Consider the following 27,724-nt stretch of genomic DNA (forward strand, 5'->3'; position numbering starts at 1 on the left):
TCTGTGCCTCAATTTCTTCTATAAAAAGGGGGTCAAGATGCCAATACCACTACCTCATTGGGTTTTTGGAGGAGCAAATTAGGTAATGTACATAAAGTGTCTGGCAAGTAGTACTTAGTAAATACATGCTATGAATGTTATATTAAGGCAGGATCCTATCTTTTAAATGAAATGCTAATGAGAAGGCCCCGATCTTGATACTAGACATCAGAGGAGAGCCTGTAAATGGGAGGATCAGCAGGGGCTGTCCCACAGCTGCAAGATCATTTCACCTGGCTGCCCTCCCACACCCTGGAGCTGCGATCCGAGGTCTTCTTTTTCTGCCAGCCAGTGTCTGAGGGCTCAGGCAGCCGTCACCCAACAATGACAAATGCAGCTGCACCCATCCTTGGGTGGATTCTTGTCGTTTATGCAGCCCTTTGACATGCCTCTTCCTCTTTGCCCTTTTTAACACCCCTGTGAGGATAGCTTTGTCATTCCCACCTCAGCTAAATGACTCACCCACTGTTGTGCTCCTGAGGAAGTGGAAGCTGTCCTCAGACCCAGGTCTTTTTCTCTTCTGTGCTCACTTCACTAAACTGGCTATGAGGCATTTGGAGACTGGCCACAACAGCATGCTTCTCAACCTCCGGGTCTCTAAGAATGACCAATAAACTTTTACTGACTTTTTCATTTGTTTTTCTTTTCCATTATGATTTCCCACAGGACATTGAATACAGTTCACTGTGCTATACACTAGGACCTTGTTGTTTATCCATTTTATACATATTACTTTGCCTCTGCTAACCCCAAACTTCCCATCCTTCCCTCCCCAGCTCCTCCTCCCCCTTGGCAACCACGAGTCTATTCTTTATGTCTATAAGTCTGTTTCTGTTTTGTAAATAAGTTTATTTGTGTCATATTTTAGATTCCACATATAAGTGATAGCATATGCTATATGCCTTTGTCTAGCTTAATTCATTTAGTATGATAATTTCTAGGTCCATCCACATTGCTGCAAATGGCATTATTTCATTCTTTTTAATGGTTGAGTAACATATATATACACATCATAACTTCTTTATCCATTCGGACATTTAAGTTATTTCCATGTCTTGGCAATTGTAAATAATGCTGCAATGAACACTGGGATGCCTGCTTCTTTTCAAGTTATGGTTTTCTCTAGATATATGACCAGGAGTGGAATTGTTGTGTTATATGGAAACTATAGTTTTTGAGGAATCTGCATCCTCTATACTCTTCTCCGCAGCAGTTGCACCAACTTATGTTCAACTAAGGGAGCTTTTAACATGTGAATTCTTAGCCCCACTGTGAGAGGGTCTGGGGATGGGGGTGTAGATGGGGCTGGGGATCTGCCATCTTCATGGGCCTGGATGTTTGTCTGCATCTCCCAGTTCCCTGTCTGACTTGCATTGCATTTAGCTTCCTTTCCCTTAAGATTATAGTTTGGGGTCGAAATATCTATCAGTTTTCACATCTGTGACATTATTTTTTACATGCTTTCATCTTTATGGACCAATAAATGGGAACATAGAGTGCTTTGTCCACAGAAATATTTTTAACTGGTGATGGAGTCATACATATTGAAGTGAATAAAGGTATAAGTAGACTCTTTGAAGGTGTGAAAACAAAAGATTATAGTTTGGATGTACATACACCTCTTAGTTTCACTGGACACAGAGTCATGTGATTCTGCTCACTGGCAGCCTAGGAAACTGCACTGGCGAGGGGCTGTGGGTGAGTAAGTAGGAAAGACACAGTCATTGTCCTCACAGTGTTCCCAGCAAGTGTGAGAAGTGGCCAGTATACAATCCCCTGACGCAGTGTGACCAGGCTGGTGTGCTCACCTGGAGCACGTGCCCTCCCAGTCCCTCCTCTTCTGTGATTCTGATTGTGCGTAGCTGTGTGTGTATCCCTGTAATTGTCATTAGTACAATCTGGGGAGATGCCCATTCTGGGCTTGTGAAGGTCCCATGTTTAATCCATATTTAAATGACATGAAATTCCTGTGGACTTAACATGGACCTATGTGTGTTTACATGTGAATTCTCCCCTGCACAGCACAGCCCTTTTCCTACCAGGCTCAGTGAGAAGTATCTCCCCCCATCACCTTGGATGATAAACTCCCTGCCTGCAGGTGGGATCAGTGTCTTATTACTTACAGAGGGCTTTTCTCATCTGTATTCCTGGGTTCTCAGAGCCATCTGGTGAGGTGGGGAGGCAGTGGTTGAAGGAAGCCTGCCTTGACCGTTATAACCCAGCTGGTCCTTGGGGGAGTTGGAGGTGAAGCCGGAGGTGAAGCCCATTCCTTGACTTCTGTTGCAGGGCTGTTCTGGGGCATTGAAAGGCAAAACAGATTAGCATGTGTTGGCAAAGCTGATGGCGTGGAGCCTGGTACAGGTCAGGCAGGGTCCAGACTCTGCACCTTCATAATGGTACTGATGGATGGACCTCGCTGTCTGGTCCACAAAGCTGTGTTTTCAACGTGGTGAGCTAAGCAAACTGTGGGGCAAAGAGCAGCAGGTACACCACACCCATTAAGCATGGATGACAGCATGTTTGAATCTGTCGGTAAGCCTTAGAGGGCAACACATACATGCATAAATAGAGACCAAACCCAGCAGCTGACTGCCTTTGAAATACACTGGGAAAATTCATCTCGAGCAAGGACTATGGCTTCTCTCAGAGATTAAATGTTATGTCTGTTTGTATCATTTTCTTAGCAGTTTTGATCTTCCTTTCATAAAATAATAACTGCATGTGTTTTTTCAGAAGGTAAGTTAATTCCTTCTTTAGTCCATTTTTATTGCAACATCTTTTTCCTTCAACACATAAAATACTGGAAATAGTCAAAGCAAGGCTGTATGAATTGGTTAGTAACACACAATTAGGAACTGATAGATTCATTAAGGAATTTAAGGGTATAGAATTTAAAGATCGAGTAAACAGTGTCCAAAGATGGCAGCAAGCCCTATTTGAGTATTTATATGATCACCCAAGCAGCTGGAGATGGAGAGTATGTGATTCACTGGCTCTAGACGTGGTTTGCAGCAAAAAAAAATTAGCTTTATGAAAATCAATAGAGTGACTATAATTACCAAGTGCATTACTTCAAAGATATGAAGAACCATAAATCAAACATGTCAGCTGGAAAATAATGATAACGTTATATACAAACAAGCAAGCATGATATCAGCTGAGAAAGTGGCCAGAATCTTACTCTAAGGTTTCTTAGGAAAATAAGTAGCTGCTCTTTGTTCATTTTTTTTTTTTTTTTGCATAACTTTTAACGCAGTTTGTCACAGTCTTACAAAGCAAAATATATAATTTTGTAATCACTGACAGATAGTTGGAAGGGAGAAGAAATCCAATCATCCTGAAAGATTTGCCTGGAATGTCCACACTCAAGTAGCAGAGATAGGCCAGGCTGGGGGGCCTTCCTCAGTGCAGAGCCCACCCACAGAGCTGGGAAGAGCCAGGCTGTTCCAGAGCTGCTAAGCAGCAGATGCCCGATGTGCTAAGTAATTTGAATCTTGGAATGTCAGGGTGGTAGAGTCTGTAGAAAACCTCTAGGAGTTCCTATCATGACTCAACAGAAATGAATCTGACTAGTATCCATGAGGGCACAGGTTCAATCCCTGGCCTTGATCAGTGGGTTAAGGCTCTGGCATAGCCGTGAGCTGTGGTGTAGGTTGCAGACATAGCTTGGATGTGGCATTGCTGTGGCTATGGTGTAGGCCAGTGGCTATAGCTCAGATTTGACCCCTAGCCTGGGATCCTCCATATGCTGCAAGTGTGGCCCTAAAAAGACAAAAAAAAAAAAAAAAAGGAAAAAGAAAACCTCTAGTCTGAGTGCCCTGTGATGCTCACATGTCCAGGCCCATGAATCCCCCTCTCCTGTTCTAAGGAAAACAGCCCCTTTCATCTCTGACTGGTGGAGTTTCTGAAACATGGTTCTGTTCCATTGGAACCTCCTAGCACTGTCTCTAGTATTTGAAATTTGCCTTCATGGAGGCAGCTCCTGACATTCCCTTCTCCAAGGTAAGCATCACCAGCTTCTCCTTAGCTTTCTGGTTTCCAGCCTTTTGATGTTCTGTTTGGGCTTCACCAGATGTGCCCCAGGATCCACTCCCTCCTTGAAGGGTGGTAACCACATGTGGAATATCATGGCTAGCCTGACTAGTGCAGAGTACTGGGGGGTGGGGAGTGACTTAACACCTACCTACCATTCCTGATATTTCATTTTGCATGGACAGTGAAGAACTCTAGGTTCTAAAGCCAATCTCATAATAACCTCTAATGGAAAAGAATCTAGAAAGGAATATTTCTGTATGTATATACGTATAACTGAATCACTGTGCTGTACACCTGAAACTAACACAATATTGTAAACCAACTATATTTCAATAAAAACTAAAAATAAAGCCTAGAGGTGATTCACATTGATGAAATGATACTGATGTATACATTCAGTATGATTGAGCTCTCATTATGTGTCAGACACTATGACTTTGGTTCATCAGAAAGTGGCATGAAGAAAGCTGGAGTCAGACAGAGGAGGGGCACCTCCACCTGCTGGCGGTAGTGGTGATGGGGCGGTGGGGCTGGAGGAGAAGCAGGGGGCTGGGGGTGGTTCTGGGAAGACTTGGAGCTGACCTGGCTCCTAAGGGGTGATGGAAGGCAGGAAGATTAGCAAGTGCAAGAGAGAAAAGTGAATGCTTGGGACTCTAAGCACTTGAGGATTATTGGTCGAGAGTCCTGGGAAATGAAAGAAGAGGCCTAAGTGGAATCTGATGTCTTCGCACTAAGCAGCTTGAATTTTATTCTGAGGACAATGGAAAAGCGCTGTACACTCTGCTAAGTAGGTGTGGGAAGCCTCTAGGGGGAGACCTGCCAGACCCTGTGACAAGTAACACAGCTCTTGGGAAGGTTTTATACAGCTTAACACTGTAATATAGGTTGTTCTGAGCCTGACTGAATCAGGCACATGAAAGGGGGTGAGCCCACAGTCCTTTTGTCCTGGACCTCCACGGCCTTCTCTCTCTACCTAGCTGTTAAGACACAATACTTCTGGTCTACCTCCATGAGACAAAAGGAAGGAGGTAGGGACTGTGTCTGACCTTGTTTGCAGTTTTTGCACTACTTGTTGAAATAAATTAAAGGATACATAACTTCGACCTGAATCCAAGTCCTTGTTTTTGCCCATTTACAACACTAGACTTGACTCCATGGTGTGGCCTCATCTAGAAGGGAGGGTGACAAATCTGATTTCCTGGATTGGAGACTGGGAATTTCCAGTGGCATCTGGCTGGGGGAGTGTAATTTGTCCAGCAGCTGCCCAGGTGTGGATAAGAAGGTTGACTCTTCACTGGACAGCAGAAAAGGACCAGGGAGGCAAAGGAGTTGAGAATATTGGTAAGTGTAGTAAGCTGTTAAAAAATAATTTCCTACATGTACCCAGCATAGGAGCATCTCAATATATAAGGCAACTGCTAACAGCCATAAAAAGAGAAATCAGCAATAACACAATAATAGTGGAGGACTCTAACACAAACTTATAGCAATGAACAGATCATCCAGACAGAAAATCAACAAGGAACACAGGCCTTAAATGATGCATTGGACCAGATGGACTTAATAGATATTTATAGAACATTCCATTGGAAAGCAGCAAAATGCACATTCTTCTCAAGTGCACATGGAACATTCTCTAGGATAGATCACATTCTGCGCCACAAATCAAGCCTCAGTAAGTTTAAGAAAATTGTTCCTCAGAATTGCTTTGGCAATTCTGGGTCTTTTGTGGTTCCATATAAAATTTGGGATTGTTTGTTCTAGTTCTGTGAAAAATGTCATGGGTAATTTGATAGGGATTGCATTGAATCTGTGGATTGCTTTGGGTAGTATGGCCATTTTTACAATATTAATTTTTCCAACCCAGGAGCATGGAATATCTTTCCATTTCTTTACATCTTCTTTAATTTCCTTGATTATTATTTTATAGTTCCTGGCATATAAGTTTTTTACCCCCTTGGTCAAGTGTATTCCCAGCAGGAGGCATAACTCTCTCAGACTTCAGGCAATATTACAAAGCCACAGTCATCAAGAGAGTGTGGTACCGGTACTAAAACAGACATACAGACCAATGAAACAGAATAGAGAACCCAGAAATAAACCCAGATGCCCATGATCAATTAATTTTTGACAAAGGAGGCAAGAACATAAAATGGGAAAAATACAGTTTTTTCAGCAAGTATTGCTGGGAAACCTGGACAGCTGCATGCAAATCAATGAAACTGGAACATGCCTTTGCACCATGCACCAAAATAAACTCAAAATGGCTTGAAGACTTAAATATAAGACAAGACACCATCAAACTCCTGGAAGAGAACATAGGCAAAACATTCTCTGACATCAGCCTTACAAATGTTTTCTCAGGTCAGTCTCCCAAAGTAACAGAAATAAAAGCAAAAATCAACCAATGGGACCTAATCAAACTGACAAGCTTTTGCACAGCAAAGGAAACCAAAAAGAAAACAAAAAGACAACTTACAAAATGGAAGAAAATAGTTTCAAATGAAGCAACTGGCAAGGGCTTAATCTCTAAAATATACAGGCAACTTAGACAACTCAACAGCAAAAAAGCCAACAACCCAATGGAAAAATGGGCAAAAGAGCTGAATAGACATTTCTCCAAGGAAGATGTACAGAAGGCCAACAAGCACATGAAAAAAAATGCTCAACATCCCTGATTATTAGAGAAATGCAAATCAAAATTACCACGAGATACCACCTCACACCAGTCAGAATGGCCATCAGTAAGAAGTCCACAAGTAACAAATGCTGGAGGCGGTGTGGAGAAAAGGGAGCCCTCCTACACTGTTGGTGGGAATGTAAGCTGGTACAACCACTGTGGAGATCAGTATGGAGATACCTTAGAAAGCTATCCATAGAACTACCATATGACCTAGGAATCTCACTCTTGGGCATATATCTGGATAAAACTTTCCTTAAAAAAGACACATGCCCCCACATGTTCATTGCAGCTCTATTCACAATAGCCAAGACATGGAAACAACCCAAATGTGCATTGACAGATGATTGGATTAGGAAGATGTGGTATATATACACAATGGTGTACTACTCAGCCATACAAAAGAACAAAAGAACAAAATAATGCCATTTTCAGCAACATGGATGGAACTAGAGACTCTCATCCTGAGTGAAGTTAAGTCAGAAAGAGAAAGACAAATATCATATGATATCACTTATATATGGAATCTAATATATAGCACAAATGAACCTTTGCACAGAAAATAAAATCATGGACTGGGAGAATAGACTTGTGGTTTCCAAGGGGGAAGTGGAGGGAGTGGGATGGATTGAAACCTTGGGGTTAAGAGGTGCAAACTATTGCTTTTGGAATGGATAAGCAATGAGATCCTGCTGTGTAGCACGGGAACTATGTCTAGTCACTTATGATGGAGCATGAGAATGGGAGAAAAAAGAATGTATACATGTATGTGTAACTGGGTCTCCATGCTGTACAGTAGAAAAAAAATTGGGGAAATAGCAATTAAAAAAATTTAAAAAATAAAAAAAAAGAAAATTGAAATCATATCAAGAATCTTTGGAGTTCTTGTCGTGGCGCAGCAGAAACCAATCCGACGAGGAACCATGAGGTTGCAGGTTCGACCCCTGGCCTCACTCCATGGGTTAAGGATCTGGCATTGCCATGAGCTGTGGTATAGGTCACAGATCTGACGTTGCTGTGGCTCTGGTATAGGCCAGCAGCAAAAGCTCTGATTAGACCCCTAGCCTGGGAACCTCCATATGCCACAAGTGTGGCCCTAAAAAGCCAAAAAAAAAAAAAAAAAGAATCTTTGGAGTTCTCATCTTGGCGCAGTGGAAATGAATCCAACTAGGAACCATGAGATTGCAGATTCAATCCCTGGCCTCACTCAGTGGGTTAAGAATCCTGCATTGCTGTGGCTGTGGTGCATGCCAGCAGCTATAGCTCCAATTGGATCCCTAGCCTGGGAATTTCCATATGCTGCAGGTGCAGCCCTAGAAAGCAAAAAAAAAAAAAAAAAAAAAAAAAAAGAAATAAACTCATATATTTAATGCTCAAATGACTTTTGATAAAGGTGTCAAGACCATTCAACGGGGAAGAATGTTCTTTTCAACAAATGCTGGGACAACTGGATAGCTAAAGGCAAAAGCATGAAGTTGGACCCTTATATTATGCCATATACAAAAGTTGGCTGAAAATGGATCAAAGACCTAACTATTAGAACTGCAACTATAAAAATCTTATAGGAAAACATAGGGTCAATTCTTCATGACCTTATATTTGGTAAAGGAGTCTTAGATATGACACCAAGAGCATTGAGGAACAAAAGAAAACATAGATATATTGGATTTTTAAAGTCAAAATTAAAAACTTTTGCACTTCAAAAAAATAAAATAAAAAAGCTCCCTAAAGGTATATTCACTCCCCAATTCCTGAAATCCATGAATATCACCTTATATAGTAAAGGATGTGGTTAAGGGTCTTGAAAGGAGATGCTTAGCCTGGATTTTTCCAGATGAGTCCTAAGTGTCTTCACACTTATCCTTGTAAGAGAGGGTCTGGGGAGACTTTGATACACAGAGGGGAAGGCAGCGTGAAGGTGGAGACAGAGACTAGGATGATGTGGCTACGGATCAAGGAAGGCCTGCAGCTGCCAGAAACTTGGAGAAGGGCACTGAGTAGTTCTCGCCCAGAGCCTCTGGAGGGTGCCTTGATTTCAGACTTTTGACTCCAGAACTGTGAGAGAATAAAGTCTGTCTTCCTCAGCCTGCAACTTTGTGGTGATTTGTTATAGCAGCCACAGGCAACTGATACAGTGAAAGAGTGGATGGAGAGGGGGATGGGGAACCTGTGTTAGGTGGAGAGGATGGCACAGATAAGGAGGTGTGTTCTACTGGGAGGAAATGGAGGTTTTTAGGGGCCCCCAGGACAAGGGAGCAAGAGAGGAGAAATCTGGATGGAGAAATGGCGTGGTAGGAAGAGTTTACATTTCAGAGATGGAACCATGCAGCATTGTGGGGACATTCTTAGTGATCCTATCAACTGAAGATGCACTAAGATGGAGGTGAGAAGATGAATGAAGTGAGAGACTCAGATTCCGGCCTTTGTTCACATGTGATGGGATGTGTTATATCAGTGAATGCCACATACAGCAGCACTTGAAAACTACCAAGTCAGGATATGCCTGATGATGCTAGAATAAAAATGCCTGTTTCTGAGGTTTGCCTCTGTGCCTGGGGGGTGCAAACAACCCAGTTCAGCTCAGTGTTATCTGGTTCCTAGGACAGGCCTCTTGGAGAATGAGGAGTTAGCTTCCTCAGTTATCTTAATAATGGGCTCATTTTGGTTTGCAAATTTCAAATTTAGCAATTTACTGTAAGTAACTTCAGAGACTATAAAAAGGCAACTCTATGGAATTGCTTGTCATTTTATTTGTTTCTAAGCATCAAAGCAAGAACCTGCAGTTGGGGAACACTTTGAAGACTCCTAGGAGGTCTTGGGTAATTTACAAATTCTTCAGACTGATATTCTTGAATTAATTTGTAGGCTTTTGTTTTGTTGCTTAACCAGTTACAAGCCATAAAATCATGTTTCTGCCTCTTCCTCATTTCTCCATCTTGTCTACAAATTTAATGAGAGAGACTTTGTCATAATTTCCTCAGGCACTATCAGCTTGAGCTGGTGTATTAGTGACGTCTGATATTTATTAAGCATGGGTAAATGTCATTGAATCCTCCCATCATCCCTGTTGCGGAGAAAGGTACATCAGTGTGAGGCTTAGGGGAAGTAAGACATGTGCATGAGGTCAGATGGCAAATAGAAGAGTAGGGGTTCAACCCCAGGCAGAGGGGCATCTGAACCTCAGTAGAATAGTTTTACACTTCCTGGAGGGAGTAATGAGAATGTGTGAATCTTCTTAAAATTGACCAAAAAAGGGGTTCTATTCTTCCCTTATGCCCAGAAACAACTCCCTGGAGCCCAGGTGGGGCACTAGGTGCTGTCTGCATCCTGGCCTCCAGGCATGGCCACCACAGCCCCTGACTCTGCTTGTCCCATCCCTGTAGCCCGCTGTTCTCCAGAGCCTGTGTACCCCAAGCCAGGGTGGGTCGGACATCTCCATCCTTCATCTATGAAGACCCCTCCTGTGTTTCCGCCGCCAGGACGTGGGGCCACCTGGGGGTGCTCTCTGGGGTCTGTGCTGGCTGCCTCAGGGTGTATTCTCTGCAGAGAAGCTCTTTAGCGCTTTCCCCAGGTCTGAGGTCCACCCCCCGCCCCGGCTTCATTTCTGCTAAGGCCTGCCTTCCTGTTCCTGTCTTTCCCCGTTTTTTTCCTTTGACTCTCTGCCACCTCCCCATCTAGATTCACCCCAAATCCCTCTGGGAATTCTTGTTACACAGATGCAAGATTTGCACTATTATCTCCTTTCCTTATCAGTCTAGAAACCCAGTTTGCACAGGAAATATGGTCAGCCAATCAATACTTATTCTTACATGAATCTACAGTGGTTCCCTGTAACCCAGGCTTCCTTTTGAGAATTGATCTTAGAGTTTAGCTGCAGTTTGTAGGATGAATGCCTGCATTTTATAGAGTTTCTAGTTTTGACAAAAACCAAAACAATTTTTGCCCATCTTCAGGCACTAAGCCCAGGCTGTGGGTCAGGGACTTTATCTGTGGGTCTTCCCACGTTCTGGGACATAATTCATCAGGACCCAAGACTTAAGCCCACCTAAAGCAGCTAGAAGCTGTCTGACAATCTCTGTGTCTTCGTCAAGCCTGTAGTCTCTCCTAACAGCTGTTCTGTCATGTTGGCTGAGGATCATTCCCATTGACAAAGAAGACTAGAGTAAGAAGAATGTTGGCCTGGCAGCTGGGGGCCAGTGGCACACCATGCATCCCAAAGAGATAATTTGCATTAACCCCCTGGAACCTGTCTAAATTAACCCTTTCAGTTTACAGCTAAGGTAACCAGTAAGAATCAGAACTAAAATCCAGGGTCCCTACCTCCCAGTTTATACACTTTCCATTTTTTGAATTAAGTTTGCTAACACTTTCTCAAATTGAATGTATGTAGATCAAACACATTAGATACATTTGGGACTTTAGGTCTTCAAAGCATTTTTCCAATTCTTTTTTATTTGAAGAAGTTTATTTAGAAACACCTTAGCAATTTATCTCATAGTTAGCTGTATCAGGGGGGCAATAGTACCATTTTTTGAACTTGGGAAATACCTTGATAGGCTAGGCTTCTAAAATCCATTCTTTGAAATTTAACTTGAAATAAAAAACATAACATAATGGAACATAAGTTCCATTACGGTTGAATTTCCTTCTTAATATTTTTGGTTCTTCAAATAAAGGAAGAGAACAATGGACTATATTAAGAAATAAGCTGTGATTGCTGTGCTAGGTGGAGTTTCTGTGAGGGATGTGCTCTCTGATGAGATGGGGAGGCATGTGGCAAGGAGCTGAGGGCAGCTTCTAGGAGCCGAGCATATTCTCTGGCTGACAGCCAGCAGGGCAATGGGACCTCAGTCCCACAACCACTAGGAAATGAGTTCTTCCAACAACCTGCAGGTGCTTGGAAGAAACTCTTTCTAGTCCAGACTCTAGCTGGACATCTCTAGCTGACATCTTGAGTTTAGCCTTAGGAGACCCTGACCAGTGGACCCAACTAACTTGCACTAATGGCTGACCCCTGGAAATGGTGAGATAGTAAATGTGTATTGTTGTAAGCTGCTAAATTTGCGGTAATTTGTTACAGAACAAGAGAAAACTGTCCCAGGATTTTCTCTAAAATTAATTGGACTTTCCTTACATCATTTAACAATACACTGAGCCCATTGGATGGATGAGGCAGCCTTAAAGCAGGGCTCAGTGACAGTGGAAAGCCAATTTGGGATTTAAAGTTGGTGTGAAAAACCTAGAAAAGCTTTAGCTATCACTATGGGATAAGCCTAGTGATTATGTGCATAGGACATTAGAATCTGGACTCCCTACCTTGTTATTAATAGGACATCAGTTAAGTTACCAAAGCACTTGTCTAAACTAGGATACAAATATTTACCTTATACATTTGTGCAGTTTTAGTGAAATGCAGTGTTTACCACAGTGCTGGCACATAGAAAATATTTAATACTGGTCACTGTTACTATTGTTCTAATTAAAAAGGAAAAGCTGTGGGGTTGTTGAAGGGCCACAACAGTGAGAAGGAGAAAAAAAAGCAAAGCATATCCAGGAGAAAAGGCATCCATATGCCAGCTTCTGCTGTGGGTCACCAGCTATCACAGGTACTCAGCAGACAGATTTTATTCATGGGAAAAACCTTCAAAGAGCCCGGAGATAGAACGAGTGGCATTTTTTCCCCCAGTGAAATAGATTGCATCCTCAGGTGATGTGTCAGTCACCCAAGGCCTATTCAGATTCTGTTACTGTTTTGAATTTAATGCTTTGCCTGTCTCACTGAACCCAGGGCCACTCAAAAGTGAGGCTGAGACTACAGATGATCAAAAGTGGAGTGCACGGAAGAAAAGGGAAGTAAGTCACAAGACAAGTCTTTCAAACCTGACTCCACTGGTGGAAAAACATGGGTGCTCAATTTTCAAGGTGTCTGGCATTACCTATAACAGTGAGAGAATGTCTCTCTATTCATACAGGACTTTAGAAACACAAAAGAAGAGAGGAGAAACAAAAACGTGGTACCTGTAGATTTTCCTCTAAATTTAATGGGCCCAATGCATTCTACCTTTCCGAACATTAGAGCAGGAAAGAACCTGGGGAAGCTAAATGCATTAATATTTTATGTCCATATATTTATGATATAATTTGGTTATGAAATGGAAGATATTTGAATGCTTATAATTTAGCATTAGATTCATAAACATATATGAATACAAATTGAATGCGTGCAATATTTTCTAAAATAAAAGCATAATTAATTTACTATATTGTGTTAGTTTCTGGTATACAGCAAAGTGATTCAATTATACATATATATTATTTTTCATATTTTCTTTGATTATAGGTTATTATAAAATATTGAATATAGCTCCTTGTGCAACATGTAGGACTTTGTTGTTTACTAATTTTGTGTATAGTAGTGTGTATCTGTTTATCCTAAACTCCTAATTTATTCCTTCCCCCTTTGTCACCCATAAATTTGTTTGTTTTTTGGCGGTAAGTTTGTTTCTGTTTTGAAAATCAGTTCATTTGTATCATATTTTAGATTCCACATATAAGTAATATCATGTGATATTTGTCTTTGACTGACTTCACTTAGTAGGATAATCTCTAAGTCCATCCATGTTGCTGCAAAATGGACTATTTTTTTCGAAAAATTTCTGAAAACTCTCTACGATACCATAAACTTATTCTTTTTTAGCCTTCTAAGACATTATTTTGTTACAAGTGTCTACACTAGGGGTGGTATCTATGTGGATATTACATGTTAGTTTTCTCTAACATTAACAAAAATAGGAAAAAATATAACTTTAACATTTTCATCTTACACAAAATATTTGTTACTTAGTGTCTCTCTTTAAATACAAAAACGATTAAGAACTGGGCAACCCCTAAGGACTAGTTCTTACCTATTCTTTTCATATTTTCCCCTCGGCCCTCTCTAGGGTCCCATAGTATTGGCCAGTAAGTACCTGTGGAAGGAATGAAACATTTCAGACTCTGGTTCCCAAAAGGTAGACTGGGCTGAGATGCAAAGCGTAGTCGTCACCTTCACGGGGCCTTGGCAAAGTCATCCCGCCCCATATGCATGTGGGTTCCCATGTGAAGAACAAGATGGTAGAACTGTTCCCTTTTAGCTTTGACACACAGAAATTAATGGAGCAGGGAAAATTCCCTGAATAGGACAATGATTTTTATGAATATGCAAGAGAATTAACACCACACAATTAAGCAGGGTTTTTGGAGTGTGTGTGCCTGTGCAGGCCAGTGAGAGGTGGGGGGTGCTTTCAGGCTGACTCTTTTTTTTGACGAAATCTGCTTCAGGGATGTCAAAGAGCTATTGAAAGTGCTCCATTTAAGAAAGCCTCTTTTCTTCTCCTTGAAAAAGTGACCTATGATCTCCTCGTACTGATTTCAGAGGACATTACTTATAGGTCACATGCATTTGCGGGAGTGTGCGTGTGCATGTACTCTTGCCTGCCATCACATCCCTATTTGTGTTTTTTTAATTGTGATCAAGGGAATCATTGCCATCAAACTCCTGTGGCAACAATTCACTCACAGAAGCCTTCCTTTTTTGTGTGTTTTATGTCTGAAGGGGAGGGATGTGGGAGAATGGAAATGACTCTTATTTCCAGCTGCTTTGTCCTCAGGTATAAAGCATAACAGGTTTCAAGAGCAAAGGAAGAATGTGAAGGGTGAGAGTAAAAGGAATCATTCTTTGAAAACTAATGTCAAGTGATAAAAATAAGTTACTAAAAGAGCACCTTTTGATACAGAGCAAGCTTTGATTCCAACGGCTCTGGCTCTTGCTGGAACCAGCACAGAGAAATGAAAGCCTTAACTATTTCAACCATTAGACACCTACCCCAGAAAATCCTGCTGGAACCAATTACCAGGCACATTACCGGTTTCTGCCATCAGCTTTGCCAAAGATGCCATTTGCTCAGACCCACACAGAGCTGACCTGTTGGCTTCCTGGCCTGCAGAGGCTCAGGTAGAATGCAGCTGTCTAACACAGCCAGCTCGCAGGCACCCTGTGCTCTGAGCTGGCCTCACCGTGAGATGGCTCAGAGAGCTAAAGGGTTAGCCGGACTGCAGTGCATCTGGAAAAGGAGGTCATACAAGCCACCAACCCTCTTGTCTCTCTTGGGTAATGAGCTGCTGGGATACGCATGGAATGGGTCCACCTTTAAGCAGACACAGACAAATACATAATTTATTTACCACCATGGCCTGTACCTGACCATGGAAAAAAGCTTTCAAAATGAAAAATGACAGACCATGATACTGGGAAACAGAACAGTGATTCTCACGTTATTTGGATCAGGTCACTGGAAAGAGAGTCCAAGAGACTTTTCAGACAAATAGCTTTCAATGAAAGGGAGTCAGAATCTTTGATGTTCCAATCTTAGATTTTTGCACACTTGATACGTTGTTTCTTTTGGAGGTTTTTTTTTTTTTTTTCCCCCTAAGGAAGATGAGAATGACCCTTTGAGAAACTCTGCAGAAGGGAAGGGTAGTAAGAAGCATTTGGGGATGGGAACAGGAGCTTGGGTGGGCCTTCTGGTCAACTAATTTCTAGCCCTGTCTCTTGGAGCTGGTTTCTTAACCCTGTGCACCTCACCATCCTTATCTGTAAAACAAAAGTGAGAGTATCCTTCCTATCCACCTCATAGAGTTTTGAAAATGGAAGAGCTAATACATATAAAAGTCTCTGAACACCCTCCCCTACAACACTGCAAAGTAACAAGACTCGCACTGAATACTATTAGCACTGCAAAGTCTTTTGTGTATTATCGCATTTTTGTACTGCTCAGCAAAAGATTCTTAAAAGATAATATCCAGACTGAAACTAGCAATCACAGAGACCATGTTGACATTAATAAAAGCTCAGATCAAACCAAACCATTTCCCTGCCTTCTTCAAAACTCACTCTCTCTTGAGCCCCCGTGTGGGCCACTCACTATATTCAGCACTGCTCAGGGGACATTAAAGCTTCTCCTTCACACGTCCAGATTTTGGGCATTGACTTTGGAGATTTAGCTGGCAAATGTTCTTTTCAACCTCAGCCAGTAAGTTAATAGAAGAATACCCCTGGCTTTTTTTTTTTTTTTTTTTTTGTCTTTTTGCCGTTTCTTAGGCCGCTCCCATGGCATGTGGAGGTTCCCAGGCTAGGGGTCTAACTGGAGCCCTAGCCACCGGCCTACGCCAGAGCCACAGCAACGCAGGATCCGAGCCGCATCTGCGACCTACACCACAGCTCACAGCAACGCCAGATCCTCAACCCACTGAGCAAGGGCAGGGACCGAACCCGCAACCTCATGGTTCCTAGTCGGATTCGTTAACCATTGCACCACGACAGGAACTCCTACCCCGGGCTTTTTAGGATTTCTTAGGATTGCGGTAATTGTTCTTTATCTACAATCTCTGGTCTCATAAAGCGTATTTTCATTTTCAAAAGTACCCAGTTAGATTCCCAAGGCCTAATTTGGAATGTCACGCAAAAGACATTTTTGGAAGGAGTGGTATGAAAGAGCAAGTATTCTATCTTACATTTTTGAGCCATGGAAACTGCAGAATGCTTAGATCCCTGTAATGAAATTAATGTTTCCTATGTGCCTGCTTTAGGGCCCAAGTGTAGAAATTCTGACTTGGAACATTAGGTAAAGTAAAAGTCCTGCCCATGTTTTGAGAACATTAAGACTTGGATGATAGAAAACAAAACTACAACTGTTTCAGAAGAAATTTACCATCTTTGAAGATGATTCTCTTAAAACCAGGATTTTAATTTTTCTTGCTAATAACTGAAAACTAGTCTTATTTTATAAAAATAGAAAATAAACATATATAATACCTAAGCCACAAGCTTGAAATTATATGCTGGGAAAAAAGAAGTTGTTTCTGTTTTATTACAGATTCTTAGGTGTAATCAACATTCATTTTATTGAGGCTTTAGGAATTTAATTGCTTGCTATAGTCACTCTCCAAAGAATAAGCAATTGGCCCCTTGTATTATTAAAATAGCTAGTCTTTACCCCAGCCTTGTGATCCTTTCTTTCCAATATGCTTGATAACATTCCTCCCTAAAGGATCATTTGCATCCTTGTGGTATGTAAAATACAGGAATTGGCACAGAGAGCTATAATTGAGGAAAAATATTACTTTGTCCCCCCTCCTTTGAAAGGGCCCCATTTGAGCATAACTTGCATTATTCTCTAGAACTATTCCCCAATCACCCTCTGTGCCATCTGGAAAGTAGGAAGCCCTGTTTTCCAATATGTGCTCTGATGAATGTAGATTCTTGGAAATTATCATAGCCTCAGATAATTAAAGGAAGTCCTTTTTGAGCCCCTTTGCTTATCTCTAAAGCAGAGCTTAGTTGTAACTTCTAGGACCCAAGTGGCTCTTTATAACACTCACAGTCACACGCTCTGGTCTGGGTGTAAAATGAGAAATCAGTTACAAGAGAATTCAGACCTTTTAGGTCTTGTGCTAAGGAGGTAATAGATCTAGATTTAGAACTGCAGAGCTGGAGGGAAGTTTACAGACTATAGAGTTCAGTTCCTCATTTTAATCAAAGCACCTAAGGCCCTAAGAAGTTAGGTGACCTGCTCCATACAGAAAGGATATTTAAGCTGGTAGCTTTTTCTTCCATGTGATGATTAACATTTCCTATCTGGAGACTTTACTGACAAGTTTCTATATAGGAGGGAAAATATTTTACTTAAAATTCATCCAACCAACAAATGAACCAACCAGCCTGCCTGAAGTCCCCTGTTTCTGTGTATGTATGAACACACTCTATATGCCTTTGTGGTCTCCTTTATGCTTGCAGAGGCGGGGGGGGGGGTGGTCAGTGCATGGAGAAGGAGGGGCTATGTCTAAGAATTCATAGGTATTTCATCGGCATCATGTAGAATATTAAATTTCCTGCCAAGAGCATTCACTATTCCTTGAGGATCAATGAACAATATGTAGGTATAGATAGCCAGCAAAATAACTCTTCAAATGGTCTTGACATCCTGTTTTGCAAGTTCTTTCCACAGCTTTCTTTCCTGTGTATGTGCAACCTTACTATACCATTTTGGATTTCTATAGCTCAACAGGGTCTTGTGATATAACATATTCAGTATAAACAGGAACATAGGATTGGTAATAGATTAGCACTCAAAGTAACTTTAATAAGAATTGAATAAAATCAGTAAAAAGTGTGCATCTGCCCATTTTGAATGTCAAAGTAAGAGTTGAGGCTCAAATCACATATGATGCCATTATTTTAATGTCACTATTTTTCATCTTTGCACATTTTGGGTTGTGCCCTGAAACAACATGAAGCAAACCCCAATTTTTTTCTTCTGGATGTATTTTTTTTTCTCACTCCTTGTACCTCAAATGATCACAAGACAGCTGATATACTTTTCTTAGGGAGTAGCTTTTAAAGATATGTTAGAGACCATAGAGGAACCACAATGACAACAGGAACCCACCACTTTTTACCCCATCTCTCTCATACAAGGGATGTAACATCCTGTATTGCTTCCCAAGTTCATCTGCATCCTCTATGCTGGCATCAGCTTATTTGATTTGGATCCTTTATTATTGCAACTAAAACAATAAGACTGATAATAAATTTGAATAATAAAATATTCAGTGCACAAACTGAAGAAGTAACTGCTTAATTACTAGTCTTAAGACAATGTTCCTGTCTTGAATAAGTGATGAGTAAACAAATTTCGTCTGTAGCTTGGGTTCCAAAAATCAGCTTTAATGAGTTGTTTTTTGGAAAAGCTATAATGCTCTGACCATCTCCCAAAAATACTGTCTTGTTGAGTTAAAGCTACATATATATTTAGTGTCGTATGTTAGTAAGTCTTAAAATAGAGATTTTTATAGTGCACTACATATACAAGGATCAAAAACCACCTTAGCAAAACCATTTTAGTGAAAACAATGACCATAAAAAACTTTTGTAAATACCATTGCTTGGGCATTTTCATTATTGAAGTGTCTTGACTGATACAGAATCATAAATAATTCATATGCTATGGGAAGGAGGCTCTAGGGAGAGGGAGGAATGCTTTTGTGTGTCTGTGTATGTAATTTTTTTCTTTCACAGAAGCCTATATGGATAGGATAATTTAATTTGCTATATTCTTGTTGCAGAGTGATTAATTTATAAAGAAATCAATAAATCCAAAATAATCTGTCTTGAACAGCTGCCTGAACATATGGAAGAGTATGAAAGAACTCTCTGCTGGTGGTTGAGGGGCCTAAGGGGAGAAAAAAGTGCAAGGAAGAGAGACGGCCCCACCCGGGGAGGAATTTATATCATGTTAATTCCAGTAGGGATTGTGTGATTCTTTCGTCACCAACCTCTGCTTCATCCAAATAAACACTTTAACCTTTCTTTCCCCTCTTCTTGAATTGATACATTTCTATGATAAAGCTATTTTTTTACACTGTATGTGTAAAAACATATCACAATGTAATTTAAGGCTGTGCAAGATGTAGTTATTTAAGACATAGAAAGAAGTTTTGAATTCTGACTGCCCCATTATCATCAGCATTTGTTTTAGTTTAAAGAGGAAATGTTTTGTGCTGTAGAGATGTCAGTGATGTGGTGAGTGATGATGATGAGGCCTATTGTGTTGGGATACATTTCTAGTTTCCAGTGAAATGGACTATGATGGAGTTGAAATTCTCAAGATGTGGAATCATCTGACTCAGGCTTAGTCCACAAGATGTAAACAAAAGTGGCTGTTGAGTGGGGAGGAAGTGCAGGTGAGCAGTAAACCATACTTAGGTTCCAGAATTACGATGTAACATAAATTCATTTGTGTTTGAATCTATCTAAAGTGTTTGAAAATATTCACCCCAGCTATTAGAAAGTGTAATAGCAAGTCAGTTTCCCCCAACTTTGAATCTTAATTTTCCTATGATAGTCTATTGTGATAAATGGGACTTGAAAGGACTGAGCTTCTATGTCTGGCTTATTGTATATTTATTACATCTAAATAATGGTGAAATGTACTTCCACTCCTCAATTGAAACACACTAAATATTTTATGTATTTTACATTTGAAATGGAAGGGCCCACAGGAGTTCCAAGAAAACAAATCCTGGATCCTTTCCAAAAAGTGATAATAACAACATTATGTGATCATTATCGTCATTTGTAAATATAAGTATGATAAATGCAACAGCTGCTTGAATGAACTTAGGATGGGTGCATTTTATTAATGAGGGAAATCGTTCATTGCGGCACTTGGAATAATGTAAGCTCTGCTTGGTCATGACCTGTTAATTGATCAGAAAATCTAAGCATAGTAAATCTAAATAATATCTTCCTACACAATAATTTAAAAACCACTTACTTGATTTCGATGCTGTCCCTGATTACTGACCTCAATATATAACAGGATGTGGAATCACCTACATGGTTTTCCATTAGCATCACGTAAAGTGCCAGGGTTCACTCCAAGACGTTAGTCTCTGAAGTTGCTATGCATTCCAAATGACATTCAGGCTTGTCTGCAACTTCTTTTGTAATTATACGTATTGGTATGAATATATCTTTATTCATTGTGTTACTATGCAACTTTAATACAATTGTTTGGCTAGACTTTGCTAGAATTCAGGTATAATAGCATCACCTCTGGAACATTTGTAACAGTAAAAATTACAGGTGGCATTTAAGAATAATTAATATTAGTGGAAAGTAGCAGGCAGGATTTCGTGTCTTTTATAAGGCCCAAGAAAAGATGGCCTTCCATTGTTTTTCATGGGCAGTCAGCAAGCCTAGCAATTCCCAGCTTGCAGTGTTGACAATTCCAGAGTTCACCCCGCACATGAAGGTGGGAAAGCTGAGCATCTTCCACCCCCACAGCTAGATTCTCCTTTTAGTTTCTCTGGCTCCAAAGTGGAAAGGTATTTTAGGTCCCCATCCAGTCTGTATACCAGGGCACGAGGATGAAAAGACGGTGAACTCATTACTGTTTTGAATCTCCTGTACTCTGGCCCTTCTGCTCTCCAGTTCAAACCTGACCTGTGGTGACATTTCTAGGATGCAGGAAGTGATACTGCTTTAGGAAGGTAAGTGATTTTGCTTTAAGTAGTAGATTCTGATCAGATGTTACATCTTTTTAGGAAGTAAGTGAATCTTTTCGTCACTATGAGCACAAGGAGGGTATATAGTTAGAATTGTGTGTTCCTTCAGGGTTGAGTTCCTTTTGCTCTGGTTGTGTCAGTTCTGGGCTGACCTTGAATCCTATTGTGCACAGGAAGTGTTCCCTGCAGCTCCTGATGTCCAGGCTGCCTTCTGAGACTTCTGATAAATCCTCGTGGGAATCTTATGAGATCATGACACTGTGGTCCTTGTTATGCATGTGGGGAAACTGAGGCCCAGAGGAAAAATGGAACTTAGCCAAAGTCACATAGGCATGGGGAAGTCAAGCCAGCTTTGGACCCAGGCAGTTTGGCTGCAGAGTTCAGATTCTTAATTCCTCACTCACATACCCTGATAAGCCCATAGATTAAAAAAAAAAGTTTTAATCATGGGAAAGAACTGATGTTAAATTCACTCTGACACTAAAACTGGAGGGTTATTAAAGGATATTCAGAATGTTACAGAATCTTCTAAGGAATGACACACCCCTTGTTTCCAGTCACATTGTCTACAAATGACACACTTGTGGTCATGTGATGCCCTCAGAAATGGTCCCTTCAGACATTCAGTGTGCCGATGTAAGCCCCCAGCCTTTAATCCTCAGACAGTTCTCATCACAAAGAAAGGGAGAGTGGCTTCAACAGGGCTGCATATGCCAGCAGGGACAAAAGGATGGTCACACCATCTCCTACTTCTGAAACTGTTTCTCTAATAAGGTGACTGGCCTTGATCCAAGGGGAGCAACTTTAGTGGTTGCTCCCCTTCAACTTCAGTGATTGTTCCCCTTCAACTTCAGTGGTCTTTCTAGCAGGCACCCACAGTGGGCATGTGGGGTTATCTTTGAACATAATTTGTGAAAAGAGTGAAAGAATATTCCAAGGGAAAATTTAGCTCCTGTGGGTTGAAAAGTCAAAAAATATAAAAAAAAAAAAGTTCAGTTTCTCTCCTCCCATCCTTGCCCTGATCTACTCTGTTCCTACATGCTCCTGCCTAATCACTGCTGTTAGTTGCAATATATATTCTTTCAGAGACTTTATGTGTACATCCAAGCAAATGCTAATATTGGCTTTTATTGGATGTCAATTTGTTAACATAAACGGTAGCAAAGAAGTGTTCCTGTTGTGGCTCAGTGGTAACAAACCCAACTGGTATCCATGAGGATGTGGGTTTGATCCCTGGCCTCATTCAGTGGGTTAAGGATCCGCTGTTGCCATGAGCTGTGTTGTAGGCTGCAGATGCAGCTCGAATCCCATGTTGCTGTGGCTATGGTGTAGGCTGGCAGCTGCAGCTCTGATACGACCCCTAGCCTAAGAACTTCTGTATGCTGCAGGTGCGGCCCTAAAAAAAAAAAGAAGGTAGCAGAGAAGACAGACTCCAAAATTTCACTATTTTCACCAGAAAATATATAGTAGTTCTTTCCATAATGGTACCCAGAGAACTTTTTTTTTAAAATTATAATACCTGTCTATGATACAGCTTCCCAGTATTCTATTGGGTGTATGTACCATAATTTCTTTACTTCATCTATCCCCTACTGATGGGCATCTGGGTTGCTTCTAATCTTTTGTATTACAAACAGTAATGAATGAATAATGCTGTTTGTACATAATTTCAGTGGCACCAAATATATCTGGAGGATAAGTTCCCCAAAGTGGAGTTGCTGGATCAAAGGTATATGCATCTTTATTTGGATTGATACTGCCAAATCGCTCTCCATAGAGATTTTCCCAATTCACAGTCCAACTGTGATAGGTTAGGGTGACTATTTCCTCACAGCCTCAGCAGCATGTGTTATCAAACTTTCGTATTTTTTTTTTTGCCATATCTTAAATAAAAATTGATATATTAGGTTAGGTTGCTACTTTCTTTGTTGTTAAGAGTTATTTGCATTTCCTTTTTTGTGAATGGTCTGTTCAAATTGTCTGCCTTTTTTTACTTGATTGGATTTCTTTCTTTTCAATTTATGGGAGCTCTTTATATTTTAGAAAGATTAGCTTTGAATATTAGTGGTAAACATTTCCCTCAATTTATTTCTTTTGCTATGCAGATGTGCTCCTTTTTGGTATATAGTGAAACGTATCCATCTCTTATTTCATGGACTTATTCCATGGCACTAAAACTTTTTATTTTATTTTTTTCAACTTTTTAAAATATTAAGTTAAAGTACAAAAAAAAATGCCTTGCAGAAGATGCATAAAAATCATGGTTTTTGACATGCTGCAATGCGTATTATATTTCCCCCAGAGAAATTGATTTCTGCACAGTGTGTGGCTTGAAGCTGCCAAAAAGGTTAATGCTCCAGGCCCTGGCTATGAAGTAGGACCTAAGCCTGTGGAGTTAGAAAGCTGAAGGATATTTATCATGGATTTTTGGAAGATGCCCCCCTCTCCCTGGGAGCCATTCTGCGTTCTGGCTAAGCTTTCAGCCAAATGTTCATTTTGGGGAGCAAAAAGACATAGACAGAAAAAAATAGGCAGCTTGGAGAGGAATCTGCCAGCAGGAATGGAATCCTGTTTTCTTTAAAAAAAACCTTGGTGAGAGATTTTGAGTAGACTTGTTTTATTGTTGAAAAGCCAAGATTCCTCTCCAGATAACAATAATAGTAACTTGGCAGATTTTTGAAATTTAATCCTTACAACAACTTCATGAGCTGGGTACATAAGAATTTTTATTCTGTGGACAATAGGAGGCTTAGAAGCATGGAGTAACTTACACAGAGTCACTCAGGGAAGAGTGGGGGAAAAATTGAGAGTCTAACTCAAATCCTATCTGATGGCCCAAGCCAGGCTCTTCATACAATCCTAGATGCCTCTTTAGTCATGAAGAAGCTAGCCTAATTTTGCAAGGCCAAGTTGCCTTTAACCAGGGAAATTAGCTTTGGAGGGAAAGCATGGATATTTCTCTATCTACCAGGGGTGTCAAAATCCTCTGAGGCTTTTTCTTCACTGGTTTTCAAATGGCAAAAAAAGAAAATGGCACTATGGAAGCATCATCTCCAAGTTGGAGTTATTGTGGGCTGGGGAAACAGCCACTGTTGAATTTATCTTTATGTCCCTGGCATCTAGGGAAGTGCTTGGCATGAATAGTCAATGGTGTGTGCTGAATGAATGTCCAAATGTTCTCTCCCCATTACCCTCCTATTTACCTAATGATTTGATTTTTAATTTAATTTTTTTTACCACTTAATATATTTACATGGTTCAAAACCCAAAAGACACAAGAAGGTATGCAGTGAATCCACCTCCCACCCTGCACTGTGTTCCATCTACCCAGCTCCTCTCTCCATAGACAATCATGTTATTGGTTTCTTGCATCTTCTTCCATAAATTTCAAGTATATTTATGCAAAAATCAATATATACCCCTTTAACACAGTCTGTTTCTTTAAAACAATATATTCATTATGAAGACAAATTAAAAATTTGAACCGTGTAGGAAAGTAAAAAGAGGAAAAAAAATCTCTAAATAATTCAACAGAGGGTGGTTTTCTTCCACTTAATAGAATTATTAGGTCCCCTTAACTACTTTGTTTCCTCAACTCTATGTCTAATCCAGGTGTTCACAAGGACTGGCTAGGTTTCAGTGCACTTGCTTTTCACTTTGGCTGCTACAGTGGAGGACACTTCCTGTGGTGACACAGGAGGCTGGGACTTCCAGGGCCTGGAGGCTCTTGCTTTCCACACACACCATGGCAGGAGCAGGGACACAGAAGACACTATTAGGTATTTTGCACCAGGCAGCTTGAGGGCGTCTTTTTGAAGCATCTGTTCCTACAGGCAGAGATCAAGTCTAGAAGGATGGAGATCCGAACAACAGCGTGCAGAGACTGAGGATGTTGTGTGGATAGCCAGTCTTCTCCAATGAAAAAGGATGGTGCTTGGCACTGTTGTGGCGGGGAGAACCCTGCTGAGCTGTGCACAATAATGGTACTAAACAATACTGACCCAAAATGCGTCCTTAGCTTGTTTATGCAAGGTCAGCAGTAACTCAAGCTCAGGGATCACTAGTGCTCTGATTGGCAGGACTGGAACACTACACTCTCCTGCCTGTGGTGAAACACTGGGTGTGGTTACTCTGGGTGTGTATTTATATCCACACATACAGGCTTTCAGTACATTTAACATTTTCCATGAAAAGTAGAGTTCAACTAGCTCTCGGTCATCACCTTTTGTGTTGGACTGTTTTTAAGACTGGGATGAAAAACCCATTCATGTGTGGTTCAGAAAGGTGTCTGGATCATGGGAATTAAACAAAATTGTGGCTAACAGGAGCCCAGTGTGGGCAGGCCAAGGAAGCAGCAGCCCTTACAAACTGGGGTCTGAGGACAGTGGTGTCTGGTCTAGGGACATCACAGGCCACACAGGCTTTCTCCAAGGTTAGGTCTGGTGAGCCGTCTCTCTTAAATTTCAGCTTCGGTGGACTGAGACTAATAGGATCATAGAAAAAAGGAAGGTATTCTCCATACTGACCGTCAAGAGCAGAGAATGCTCACGCGGTACATCCACAGCAGGACTGGCATAAGGTGCTGCTTTTCCTCTCCTAACCGCTGACCCTGCTCTGGTGCTGTGCTTGCTGGTTTTTCTTCTGTCTGCATTGTAGCCTGTCTGCAAGCAGGTAAAAGCAGGGGTCCCAAGGCTATACAAAGTGTCTGGCTCACGGTGAGTGCTCCCTGAGTATTTCTGAAATGAATGTTGATCACTTCTTGGCCTTTTGGCTAAGATCAAGTGTGGAATGAATGCTGAATACATTTGTATAGAAAAAGAAATAGGACAGTGAAGATGAGGTACCAGCACTGCTCCAGGGACCACTCATAAATGATGGTCTTTCCAGTCCACCCTCACCACCCTTCGTTACCTGTCCCCTGGTCCTTTGGAAGGAGATCCTTCTAGGGCATCTGGTTTACTGACTTATATTACTTCAAACTCTTCTAATTACCTCTGGCAGAGTCATATTTCTAAGAAATAGTGAATCACATTACTCCCCTGCATGGTAAGGTACTTTTCTCCTTGGTACTCTGGCTTTTCTGCCTTGAGTCAATACTCCGCCATGCTATGCCAAACTCAATCTTGAAGTCCGGTTAGGCTGGACCACCTCTGGATTTTCCAGGCAAATCTCATGCTTTTTCACATGTGTACCTGCTGTTGCCTGCATATGTGTAGTGAAGCCAGTGTCGGCCATTAGAAATCCATTAACCTACTTGTGATACTTTCATCCTAACACCCGCTCCCGCCACAGAGGATCTCCTTCCTCGGTCCTAAGTCGAAGCTTTCAGACATAGCTTATTCTTTCCATCCTTGAAACGGACTCTGTACTTGCCCTTCCATCCTTTGAAACATTCCAGCCCCCTCGGGGATCAGAATAACCTGGGGCCCTTGCAATCTGGAAATTCTGATTCAGTGCGTTTGGATTGGACCTCTGGAATTTTTTTTTTTTTTTTTAAATAAGTGCTCTGGCTGATTCTTAAAACCAGGTGAGTTTGGCAAAGTTCTCCAGAGCACTGAGCAGGATATCTTACATATAGGAGTGCTCAATAAGGATCGGTAAAGTAAATTCGATTCCCAGGATAAGAATCCACAGCTGGAAGGAGGAGCAGGCTGCACCACATGGACAAGAAAATGTCAGCTTTATCCTTAAACTTTGAACACTCAATAATATTGCAGGAGCAACTTATGAAATCTTCAAGGGAGATGATAAGCTGAATGTAGGAACAATAATTCAATTTTGGGCAAACATATCCTTTTTACTGTGTAGCACATGGGCATCGTCATAGAAAACTAAGTAGGTCCAAAGCATCTGATTTCAAATTTTAGCCATTCAGAAACGTTCAAATAAGGGTTTTTGTTTCCCTGTGAAGAAGATTAACGGTAGCAAAGGAAATAATTAAACAAACTGTTCATTTTCTAAAGGAAATGTCTGAGCTCTCATTCATTTGTCCATGTATACCTACTCCTCCACTTCCTCAGAATGTGTACTTAAAAAGCAGGAGCAAATTACCACTCAGAATATTACATGATCTGTGGGAAAGAGTTGAAGACAAGTTTAGAAAGAAGACTCACTGAACACATTGCCACTTAGTTTGCCCTATAGGATTTTACTCATCCTTCTTTTGCACACCCATTTGACCTTTTTTCTGTTAGGTATCTTTTCTTTACAGCTGAAGTCTGCATACTGCCTTCTGTTCCTGTGTGCTGCCATTTCTATTTGCCTCTATCTACTGCCCAACTTTCGTCCTGTCATTAAATTTGGATTATTATAGGAGGGCCTCTGATAGGTCCATCTAATCCCCATTTTCTTTCTTTCCTTGATTAATTTAGGAAGAATTTTCATATCAGTCTCCTTTCTAGGTGGCTGGGATACTTATAGACTAATTGCCCTTTACCTGGTGTCTTTTTGGTCTAACCATCTTGGCCAAGGCACCAGGTCATGCAGTTTAGAACGTAGTCCTACATATGTGTGAAGTGACAGGGCCATTGTCCTCAGTAAGAGCCAGTGGATGGAAACAATTAGAAGGTCAGGGAGGCGGGGAGCACTCTGAGGCTACTGTGGAATGTCTATCTACTATATTTCATTCCTTCTTTAGTCATAAGTGATAATTCAAAGGGCATTTTCTTTGCAGGTATATTTATCTACTATATATATGTGTATATATATGTATGTATGTGTGTATATGTGTGTGTATATGTATATAGTATATAATCATATATAGAAATTATATATAAATGTTTTTCCTGAAAACATATGCAAGTCTTCAAAGTACTTTAAATTATTACTTAAAAATAATGTTGAGTAGACAGTAATATTCACAGT

This window comes from Sus scrofa, chromosome 1, assembly GCF_000003025.6.
Source record: "Sus scrofa isolate TJ Tabasco breed Duroc chromosome 1, Sscrofa11.1, whole genome shotgun sequence".
Taxonomy (NCBI): domain Eukaryota; kingdom Metazoa; phylum Chordata; class Mammalia; order Artiodactyla; family Suidae; genus Sus; species Sus scrofa.